At 43.1% G+C, this 12353-nt stretch overlaps 1 protein-coding gene across 1 annotated transcript in view; it reads left to right on the forward strand.

The window, feature by feature from the left end:
• BSN (bassoon presynaptic cytomatrix protein) overlaps nucleotides 1–7429 on the forward strand; it is a 181976-nt gene extending 174547 nt beyond the window's left edge. The window contains exons 11-12 of the mRNA XM_089689755.1: nucleotides 1018–1073; nucleotides 4098–7429. The gene's annotated coding sequence lies outside the window, so the exon portion shown is untranslated. The remainder of the gene's footprint in view (nucleotides 1–1017; nucleotides 1074–4097) is intronic.
• The last annotated feature ends 4924 nt before the right edge of the window (nucleotides 7430–12353 follow it).

Below are 12353 nucleotides of genomic sequence, written 5' to 3' on the forward strand. Positions count from 1 at the left end.
GTACGGTGCCCTCCTGACTCCCCCCTGTACTTTGCCCTCCTGACTCCCCCTGTACTGTGCCCTCCTGACTCCCCCTGTACTGTGCCCTCTTGAATCCCCCCTGTACTGTGCCCTCCTGACTCCCCCTGTACTGTGCCCTCCTGACCCCCCCTGTACTGTGCCCTCCTGACTCCTCCTGTACTGTGCCCTCCTGACCCCCCCTGTACTGTGCCCTCCTGCCTCCCTTTGTGTTGATTAGTTTTTGATTTATGGCATTTGTTTTGTTTAAAATCAATTTTATTAAAAGTACTAATAAATATACGTTTCATTCTATCAACTATTTATACATTAATTATTTAAAGTAGGTGCGTAAATTGGGGCAGGCTTGTAGGGGCCCCAGTGCATTACTTTGCCCAGGGGCCCATTATGCTATTAAAACGACCCTGTATACAGGAACCGATCCTCTCCATTTTCCTCCTCTACCTACTGAAAGCCGGCTTTTCCTCCTCTCCCTCCCACCGTCATTCAGCTACTGCAGGTGGAAAATGTTCATTATGCTATTCAAAATGAAGAAATGTGAAATTCTGAACCATTTCATTTTATTGTGACCCGCGACCAGTTACCAAACCACTTAAGTGGCCCTCGCTTTTCGAAAGGTTGAGCACCCCTGCAGTAGATGGTGGATATTGGTTTTTAAAATGGTGATGTCTGGTTTGGGAAATGGTGAATACTAGATTTTGAAATGGTGGATAACGGGTTCTCGCTTTTGGCACTGAAAAGGCTGCTATGTGTATGTGCTGGAGGATGTAAGGATGGTCCTCTTCACTGGGTAGCGGAGGCTGGACGGTGCACATCTTATGGCTTTGTATGGCATGTCTTGACTTTGCCTTTCTTCTGAGAACGGTTCCTGCACATTGCCCTGTTGCCGCTGCACAATGGAGACACAATGGAAAGAAGTTCTGTTATGACTGTGTCTTTTGTTACCATCACGTACCTTGATGACATGTCTAAATTGTTCTCTCTCCTAAACCAACATAGTGGAGATCCAGCGATGGAGACATATGAAGCCCCCACACTGAACTCTGGGTATAAAAGTGAGTATTGTCCTCAATGTATACAGAGACAACAGACTGGAGATAATTAACTGATAGGACTTGGGTTGGATAAGAGTTACTCTTCTTGCCAAGGCTTGAGAAAGGTTTGGAGGGTGAAGGTAAACGGAAGGTTTGGTTAGGTCTTGACCCAGACTGAACAACAGACAGGAACTAATACAGGGGTGGGCAAACTTTTTGACTTGAGGGCCGCAATGGGTTCATATATTGGACCCGGGGGCCGGACCAAGAGTAGATGAATGATGTGTATGTGTCATCCATAGTAAGTATAGTAATATTCCCCCATAGTAAGCATAGTAATTAATCCCCCATAGTAAGCATAGTAATTAATCCCCCATATAGTAATTCATCCCCCATAGTAATTCATCCCCCATATAGTAATTCATCCCCCATAGTAATTCATCCCCCATATAGTAATTCATCCCCCATAGTAATTCATCCCCCATATAGTAATTCATCCCCCATAGTAATTCATCCCCCATATAGTAATTCATCCCCCATAGTAATTCATCCCCCATATAGTAATTCATCCCCCATAGTAATTCATCCCCCATAGTAATTCATCCCCCATATAGTAATTCATCCCCCATAGTAATTCATCCCCCATATAGTAATTCATCCCCCATATAGTTATTCATCCCCCATATAGTTATTCACCCCCCATATAGTAATTCATCCCCCATAGTAATTCATCCCCCATATAGTAATTCATCCCCCATATAGTAATTCATCCCCCATAGTAATTCATCCCCCCTATAGTAATTCATTCCCCATATTAATTCATCCCCCATATTAATTCATCCCTCATATAGTATTTCATCCCCCACAGTACTATCCCCCCCCCAAGTAGTAAGCCAAGTCCCCCCTGTGTCAATTCACTTACCTTTGCTCCGCGCGTTCCTCTCGCCGTGTTCCCGCGCCGTTCCGGTCTTCAAGGCGGACTGTGAGAGGAGCCTAGCTCCCCTCACGTTCCTCACGCTGCCCCGCCTACATACATTCTGACAGCCGATGTTTGCCACGCTCTGCGGGCCGGATTAAAAGGTCCGCCGGGCCGTATACGTCCCGCGGGCCGTAGTTGAACTAATATGTCCTTCAAGGGTTGTTATGTCTTTGCAGCTCCATTCCTCTATAATGATGGTAACTGACAAATGACGAGGAGGAAAGTGAAGTCTCTGGTGACAAAGTAAAATGCATGATCATTAATCGAAAACAGAGAGCCGTATTAAGCAGATATTCTGTATTCATTAAATGGCATGAAGAAATAATAGAATCTTGTTCTATAAGATAGACTATTTGTCAGTGTAGCGCTTCCTACAACAATTAATTCATGTACCAATTAAAAACATACAGTCATGGCCAAAAATCTTGTCCCCCCAGGCATTTCTGTCAGATAACGCACCACTTCATCCAGAAAATTTCTACAATGACAAATGTTTCGGCATTCTCATGTTTATTTCTTTTGTTTGTATTGGTGACATAAAAAAAGTAGAGAAACAAAAAGCCAAATCTGATGCATTCCACGCAAAACCACAAAAATGGACTGGACAACATTATTGGCACGCTCAATGTAATATTTGGTCGCACACCCCTTGGAAAAAATACCTGAAATCAATGGCTTCCTGTAACCATCAATGAGTTTCTTCCACCTCTCTACTGGAATTTTGGAGCGCTCTTCTTCCTCCAACTCCTCCAGGTCTCTCAGATTGGAAGGGTTCCTTTTCCCAACTGATGTTCTGAGATCTCTCCACAGGAGCTCTATGGGATGGAGTTCTGGACTCATTGCTGGCCAGTTCAGTCCTCTCCAGCGCTTTGTTTGAAACCATTTCTGGGGTTTTTTTGACATGTGCTTTGAGTCATTGTCCTGCTGGAAGACCCATGACCTCTGATGGAGACCCAACTTTCCGACTCCGGGCCCGACATTGCACCCCAGAATTCTTTGGTAGTCTTCAGATTTCATAATGCCATGCACACAGCCAAGACATCCAGTGCCTGAAGCAGCAAAGCCACCTCAAAACATCAGTGACCCCCCACCATGTGTGACTGGAGGGAGTGGATTCTTTTCTTTAAAGGCCTCATTGCTTTTTCTGAGAACAGTAGAATGATGGGCTTTACTAAAAAGCTACCATTTTGTTTTGTCTGTCCACAGCACATTCTCCCAAAAGGATTTTGGCTTCCTCAAGTAAGTTTTAGCAAACTCCAATCTATCTTTTTTATGTTTCTGTGTCAACAGTCGGTCTCCTACCATAGCATCCCTTTTCATTCAGATGGTCAGCTTGAAGGTCAGCTTGAATTTGTCTGGAAATTGATCGAGGTTCTTTAGCTACCAATCGACCAATCCTTTGTTGCAATATTTGATCAGTTTTTCTCTATCATCCACGTCCAGGGAGATTAGCTACAGTGCCATGGGCTGTAGACTTCTTGACAATGTTGCGCACAGTGGACACAGGAACATTAAGATCTGTTAATTGATACAGGTGAGTTTAATTACAATTTACAGGAGCATCACACATAATTGAATTGCAATTGTTTCTTACAATTTCGAGAAGGTGCCAATATTTTGGTCTAATCAGTTTTTGAGGTTTTGCGTGTCAGATTTGGCTTTTTTGTTTCTTCAAAAGAAATAAACATGAGAATGCCAAAACATTTGTAATTGCAACAATTTTCTGTGCGAAGCGGTGCATTATCTGACAGAAATGCGAGGTGGGTGACAATATTTTTGACCATGACTGTACATAATTCATGATTTTAAATGTGTAATTCATAGGAAAAAGTGTCTCAGGGCTGCCAGCTATTCACCTAATCTATAAGATAACCACTCAACATGTAGAGAAGGTCCCCAGATGACTCTGACAGCGAGTTCCTAGTCATTGTCAAAGTCTGGTTTATGTTGCTATCTTTTGACTTCTGTTTTATTCTGGTGAAGTGGAGATATGATGTCTTTGTGAATTGAACTCTAATATATACACTTTGTGGTTATAAAGGAATGACAACTTCTCTCTTCTCCAGTCTATTAAAGGAAAATGGATGCCCCCGATGGTGACCCCTTGAACAAGTATTCATGTGTTGGATGAGGCCCTTCGTGTGATTCATGAGAGACTTTATAAGAGATTATGAAATATATAAATATATGAACAAATGTTCCTTCTATGGGGGTCCAGGACACTTGGGGAGTAATTCTTGTTCCTCGGGAGGCAGAATCCACCGGTTCTCTGTGCGATCTTATACTCGGAGTTCTGAAACTTGGCACTTCTCCGGTCTGTCTTTATATGTCTTCCGTGATCTCCACTAAAGAGCTTTGAAAAGAGGGCTCCACATCTCCTACAGCATTCCATTTCTGACCACTGGTAAGATCCTGTGCTCCTGCACTGTCCAGGAGCCGTAAAAACCAAATCCAAGGCGCCAGGCGTCTGCAAAACAGACAAGCGAGGACCTAGCACTGTTCATCCTTCTGAAACTCGAGGCCATAGGACTCTGAGAGGCAGTGTGTGGACTGGCTGAGCCCCACCTCGGCCAGACATTTCTGTCAGCGATCAGTAAGCCATCAATGAGCCATTGCAATGGCGAAAACCCATGTCTGTATCTTTTAATTTCTACTTATGTTCATTTCAGAGCAGCCTTAACCATTCCAGATTCACGTACTCATATACCTCATATTTATTTTGCTCTTCAGCATGCGTACTTCACCTCATTATTTTTATTTTATTCATTTTTGTATATCTCTCTTTGTGATCAGATTAGCACATAAGGTATCTCTAGAAGCAATAGAGAGCAGTCAAAGAGCACAAAATACTTAACGAGGGGAGATGAGGCCCTGTCATCCTCGTCCTCCCTTTTTCTATTGACTGTGCAAATCCAGTTTTAAGCCATCGCCAGCCGGCACGTTCAAAGAGATGACACGGCCTTCGAACAGAAGAGCCTCGTACTTCTGCCGCATGTTACCTTACACATTACCCCGAATTGCTCCAGTATTGTAAAAGTCGCTCCTGTGTCTGCTTCTGGTTGGGCGATTCTCTGTCCTGTTGAGCATGCTCTAAGCTGACCGTCTCCTGGTCCTGCCCATTGGCGCTTCCATCCATTTTGGGTTGCGGCAACTGATTATCATGTCTGATTGTCTATGCAACAAATTTTGGGAGGGGAGGGGGGAGGGAGGGTAAAACCGTGTTCATATCTTACGACATTTCAATGTTATGTATATGGATTTATTTATAATATGTGCTATTGAGATTGATATGTTTATATTAATGCCCCGTGTGTATGATGTTAGTGGCATGTTTGACCTCTCCCAGGACTTTGCCAAAGGCTAGTAGCCATATAGCCTGTACAATGATTCGTCTCTCGTCATAATGCATGGCTAGCAATTCTTGTACTTTGCACGGTTTCATCTCATTTATGTTTATTACAGATTCTTGGTACGACAGGTTTTATTTTACATTTTTCCCCCAAATATTCCTGGACTCTTAGTAACCCTGTCCAAACAGTCTGTGCACGTGGTGTAATCGATGAGGTGAAAGTAGATAAAAGGAAACGTTCAGGTCAAGCCAGAAGGTCTTCTGTTTGGAAATTCACATTCTGTTAAAAATTCTTGAGTTCTTCCTGCTTCTTGATGACACGACACGTTTTTAGGAATCGGTACTGCACAATGTTTGGGGTCAAGTGTCGGTGAATAAATGGGTGTTCCATGTAAATCATGGTGGCTTTCTTGACTAGGTGCCCAGTTAACCAGCCCTGAAGATGGAGCTCCATCCAAATGGTCTCCTTGTGTCCTTCACATCCATTGGAAAACTTTACAGATAACATTCAAAATGTATGCCTGACGTCAAGTGTTGGAGAATAAATGGGTGTTCAATGTATTCATGGTGGGTAACCTGACCAGGTACCCAATTATCCAACCCTGAAGATGGAGCTCCATCCAACTGATCTTCTTGTGTCCTTCACATCCAGTGGGAAACTTTACAGAGAACGTTCAGAATATATGCTTGGCATCAAGTGTTGGAGAATAAATGGGTATTCCATGTATTAATGGTGGGTATCCTGACCAGGTGCCCAGTTATCCAGCCCTAAAGATGGAGCTCCATCCAACTGATCTTGTTGTGTCCTTCACATCCAGTGGGAAACTTTACAGAAAACATTCAGAATATATGCTTGGCATCAAGTGTTGGAGAATAAATGGGTATTCCATGTATTCATGGTGGGTATCCTGACCAGGTGCCCAGTTATCCAGCCCTGAAGATGGAGCTTCATCCAATTGATCTTTTTGTGTCCTTCATATCCATTGGGAAACTTTACAGAGAACCTTCAGAACGTCTTATTTAGTATTAATATCCACATATCACTAATTTGCAAATGTACATCAGGAACACAGTACACAAATGAAAATCTAAGAGAAGAAAATTTAATGTCAAGATGGGGTGATGGAGACGTGACATTAGAGGTCTCCTCCTTCGATGATGCATTGACACCACACAAGCAGTTCTTCTTCTCTGATAACTTATATAGAAGAGAAATATTTCTAGCTATAAGGAGTTACATTGGAGGCTGTACAGTTTTTTCGCTGGCTTCCTCCACCCAGCTACAAAGCCACGTAGATATTAGGGGGGAGAGGGATGATAAGAAGTGGGATGTTCAGGGGAGGGGGTGACACCACTCTTGGATGCGCACAGATCCAATTCATTTGTCTGGGGGCATTTTGCAGTCTGCATATTCGGTTCTGTCTGCTGTTTCTTTGGCCACCATTGTATATAAATGTACAGTGTGTAAATGTTACGGTGTTATTATAAGTGATGCAAACAAAAAAAAAAAAGTAAAAAAAAACACAAAAAAAAGCAACTGTACAATCCAGCATGACAACCAATAGCCATGTGTGCTGTTGTCAGCGTTCTTATAAGTCCATCTGCCAACCTTTATGCTTTTTTGTGTATAAAAGAAAGATATATTCATATAAAGAGATAGGATAATATATTATGGCCGACTCTTCACGACTTTAGGGCGGGTATCACCTGAAGGGCCGTGGAATGTTCCATTGGACACGCCACCACTTCTTTGGGTGGAGCCAAGGCCCTTTATATCGGTCTGGTCGAGTCGGGTGGGCAGCAGCTTAGAGATGGGCGGGGGAGGGGGGGAGAGGAAAGTTATGTATAAATAAATTCTATTTAAAAATCTAAAAAAGATTAAAGTTTACAGTTGTAAGTGCAATGAGCTGAACCCTTGATATGACAATTGTAATTTGTGTCTGTCCTGCTGTAGTATCTGAATGTGTCACCCCATGTATTGTAATTCAGTATCCCAATGACCCTAGCAGATACTTCTGTGACCCCAAAAATAAAGAGGAATTGATATGACTCGTCTCATTTCTGAACTCTTCAATGACAAACATCTTTTGGTTTTTACCAACCTCTTGTTCCAGGTGAGATACATTATCCAGGTCTCCTCCTTCAACAATCAGCTCCACCTATTCAGCCATGTCAATTTTAAGTAAACTGTTGGCTCCACCATTGCTTGCCTTCTTCTGCAGATTCTAGCTAACGGACAATCATTCCTTTGTCTTTCATGCTTTCTAAGTACTCTATTACTCTTCTAGGTTCTCTTCTACTTTTAAGCCTGTAACCTAAAAGAAGCATTTAAATCAGAAGGTTTTCCTTCACTGGCTACGTACTTCCAGTTTAGTTACTTACAAAGTATTGAAGCCAATAAGCTATGGTATCCTCCATATATATCTCTCATGACAGGTACACTTTAAGCAGGGTGGTGTCTCTACATAACAGTCTCTCCAGTAACATGGTAATCTCACCAATAGGTTGGCAGTTTATTTACTATGAGTTGAAAGTAGATGAAAGGAAACGTTCAGGTCAATCTAGAAGGCCTTCTGTTTGGAAATTCACATTCTGTTAAAACTTCTTGAGTTCTTCCCGCTTCTCAATGACTCAATGCGTTTTCAGAAATCGGCACTGCACAATGTTGTCCTTTTATGAAACAGATCAGCGGTGATCCTAAGAATCGTTGCTGATCTCCGATCATTAGTGGGTTAGGAAACAGAGTTGATCAGTGGAGAACATGTTCTCCACTGATCATCTCAGGCCACAGATGGCCAGTCTATGAAGGAGCGATGTCAGCCCCTCACTGGCGATCTGTGTTCTCCCTCCAGATTCTCCAGCCCAGAGCTTGAGAATCAGAACCACAAACAAAGCAGCGATAATTTACCACTGCTTAGTAAACGGTGTTTGGCTGATCTCTGACTGTAATCTCACGAGATTATAGTAACAGGAGCTGTTTTCCAGCGTTCAAAGTATTTGTAGATCGCTTCTCCTTTCATTCGGAGAAGCGATCTACACCGCTTCATAAAAAGGCATTCAGAGGAGAACTCTCTCCTCTGAGAATGCCAAAAAACTGAGCAGATGTCATTTACCGCTGCATGATAATCGACACCAATGTTTGGAGTCAAGTGTTGAAGAATAAATGGGTGTTCCACGTATTCATGGTGGGTATCCTGACCAGGTGCCCTGTTAACCAGTCATGAAGATGGAGCTCCATCCAAATGGTCTTGTGTCTACATCCACTGGGAAACTTTACAGAGAACATTCAAAATCTTTGTTTTGCTTCAAGTTCCAGTTTAATTAGTAAAAACAAAGTATTGAAGCCAATAAGCTATGGTATCCTCCATACGTATCTCTCATGACAGGTACACTTTAAGCAGGGTGGTGTCTCTACATAACAGTCTCTCCAGTAACATGGTAATCTCTCCAATAGGTTGGCAGTTTATTTACTACGAGGTGAAAGTAGATGAAAGGAAACGTTCAGGTCAATCTAGAAGGCCTTCTGTTTGGAAATTCACATTCTGTTAAAACTTCTTGAGTTCTTCCCGCTTCTCAATGACTCAATGCGTTTTCAGAAATCGGCACTGCACAATGGTGTCCTTTTATGAAACAGATCAGCGGCGATCCTAAGAATCGTTGCTGATCTCCGATCATTAGTGGTTTAGGAAACAGAGTTGATCAGTGGAGAACATGTTCTCCACTGATCATCTCAGGCCACAGATGGCCAGTGTATGAAGGAGCGATGTCAGCCCTTCACTGGCGATCTGTGTTCTCCCTCCAGATTCTCCAACCCAGAGCTGGAGAATTGGAACCACAAACGAAGCAGCGATAATTTACCGCTGCTTAGTAAACGGTGTTTGACTGATCTCTGACTGTAATCTCACGAGATTATAGTAACAGGAGCCGTTTTCCAGCGTTCAAAGTATTTGTAGATCGCTTCTCCTTTCATTCGGAGAAGCGATCTACACCGCTTCATAAAAAGGCATTCAGAGGAGAACTCTCTCCTCTGAGAACGCCAAAGAACTGAGCAGATGTCATTTACCGCTGCATGATAAAGGGACACCAATGTTTGGAGTCAAGTGTCGAAGAATAAATTGGTGTTCCACGTATTCATGGTGGGTATCCTGACCAGGTGCCCTATTAACCAGCCCTGAAGATGGAGCTCCATCCAAATGGTCTTTTGTTCACATTCACTGGGAAACTTTACAGAGAACGTTCAAAATGTTTGGCTTCAAGTTCCAGTTTAATTAGTAAAAACAAAGTGTTGAAGCCAATAAGCTATGGTATTCTCCATACATATCTCTCATGACAGGTACACTTTAAGCAGGATGGTGTCTCTACATAACAGTCTCTCCAGTAACATGGTAATCTCTCCAATAGGTTGGCAGTTTATTTACTATGAGGTGAAAGTAGATGAAAGGAAACATTCGGGTCAATCTAGAAGGCCTTCCGTTTTCAGGAATCAGGACTGCACGATGTTTGGAGTCAAGTGTCGAAGAATAAATGGGTGTTCCATGTATTCATGGTAGGTATCCTAACCAAGGTGCCCTGTTAACCAACCCTGAAGATAGAGCGCCATCCAAATGGTCTTCTTGTGTCCTTCACATCCACTGGAAAACTTTACAGACAATGTTCAAAATGTATGTTTGGCGTTAAAAGCTGGAGAATAAATGGGTACTCAATGTATTCATGGTGGGTATCCTGACCAGGTACCCAATTATCCAACCCTGAAGATGGAGCTCCATCCAACTGATCTTCTTGTGAACGTTCAAAATGTTTGTTTGGCTTCAGGTTCCAGTTTAATTAGTAAAAACAAAGTATTGAAGCCAATAAACTATGGTATCCTCCATATATATTTCTCATCACAGGCACACTTTAAGCAGGGTGGTGTCTCATTTTGAGTTGAGGTCAAGATCCACACTGAAGAGAGTTCTTCATTTCCTATATAAATTTGAGATCTTTGTTGGCTCTTCCAGTTGGTTGGCAGTCTTCTCATAACAGAAGTCTCTAAGATAACAATCTCAGCAATAGTCTCTAAATAATTTAAGCCTAGTACACATGATCAGAAAATCGTACAAAAATACCGCTTTCGAGACTGTCATGTAATACATAGACTGGTGATCATAGACACTGAAAAGCTAATAGTGAGACTGATATGTTGCAGAGAGACTCCCTTCCTATTGTAGAGACTGCTGTGTTAATGGAAAGACTGTAAAGTAGTAAATAGACTGCTGTCTAATTGCAGAGACTGATATGTTACTGGAGAGACTGTCATGTAGTAGAGAGACTGCCTTCCTATTGGAGAGACTGCCATGTTACTGGAGATCTGACTGATTGCCATCTGATTGCATCAACTGATACTGTATGTTACTATAGAGACTGGAAGGCTAATGGAGAGACTGTAGAGAATGTCATGCAGTAAATAGACTGCTATCCTGTGGAGAGACTGGCATATTACTGGAGAGCCAGGAAAGCTAATGATTTGATATGCTGCGGTGAGACTGCCACCCAATCGGAGAGACTGCCACCCAATCGGAGAGACTGCCACCCAATCGGAGAGACTGCCACCCAATAGGAGAGACTGCCACCCTACTGAAGAGACTGCTATCCTATTGGAGAGTCTTCCATCCTATCAGAGAGACTGCCATTCTATCAGAGAGACAGCCATGCAACTGGGAGGACTACGTGTAGCAAATAAAGTGCCATCCTACAGGAGAAACCGCCATGTTGCTGGAGACACTCATGTATTAAGTAGACTGCCAACCTACTAGAGAGATTACCATGTTACTGGAGAGACTGTCATGTATCACTAACATTTGGGGGGTATTTATACTGTTCTGACATTGGGAGGGGGATTTGTACTATCCTGACATTTGGGGGGGGGTATTTGTACCGTCCTAACATTTGGGGGTGTTTGTACCGTCCTGACATTTGGGGGGGTGTTTGTACCATCCTGACATTTGGGGGGGTGTTTGTACCATCCTGACATTTGGGGGCAATTTGTGCTATCCTGACATTCAGGTGGATTTATACTGTCCTGACATTTGGGGGATATTTAAACCATCCTGACATTTGGGGGTTATTTATACTGTCCTGACATTTGGGGGGCGTTTGTGTCGTTCGAAAATTTGAAGGGGTATTTGTACTGCCCTGACATTTGGGGGGGGGGGTAGTATTTTTACTGTCATGACATTGGGGATATTTGTACCGTCCTGACGTTTGGGGGCAAGATTTGTACCGTCCTGACATTTGGGGGGTGCTTGTACCATACTGATGTTTGGAGAGGGGGGTGTTATTTGTACTGTCCTGACGTTTGGGGGAGGTATTAGTACTGTCCTGACATTTGGGGGGATTTGAACTATCCTGACATTTGGGTGGAGGGGGGATATGTACTGTCCTGACATTTAGGGGGAGGGGGGATATGTACTGTCCTGACATTTAGGGGGAGGGGGGATATGTACTGTCCTGACATTTAGGGGGAGGGGGGATATGTACTGTCCTGACATTTAGGGGGAGGGGGGATATGTACTGTCCTGACATTTGGGGGGTATTTGTACTGTCCTGACATTTGGGGGGATTTGTACTGTCCTGACATTTGGGGGGATTTGCACTGTCCTGACATTTGGGGGGATTTGCACTGTCCTGACATTTGGGGGGGATTTGTATTGTCCTGACATTTGGGGGGAGGGGGGGATTTGTACTGTCCTGACATTGGGGGGATTTGTACTGTCCCTACATTTGGGGGGGGATTTGTACTGTCCTGATGTTTGGGGGGGATTTGTACTGTCCTGACATTTGGGGGGATTTGTACTGTCCTGGCATTTTAGGACCTCAAGAAATGAAAGAGGCTGTCAGTACTTCAGGCTCAAATCCAGTATATATCCCATAGTTTGTAGACACTATAACTTTCACACAAACCAATTAATATACACTTTTTTTTTACCAAAGACAT

This window comes from Staurois parvus, unplaced genomic scaffold (genome assembly GCF_062004578.1).
Source record: "Staurois parvus isolate SC_StPar_1 unplaced genomic scaffold, SC_StPar_1.0 ptg000496l, whole genome shotgun sequence".
In the NCBI taxonomy this organism is placed as follows: Eukaryota; Metazoa; Chordata; class Amphibia; order Anura; family Ranidae; genus Staurois; species Staurois parvus.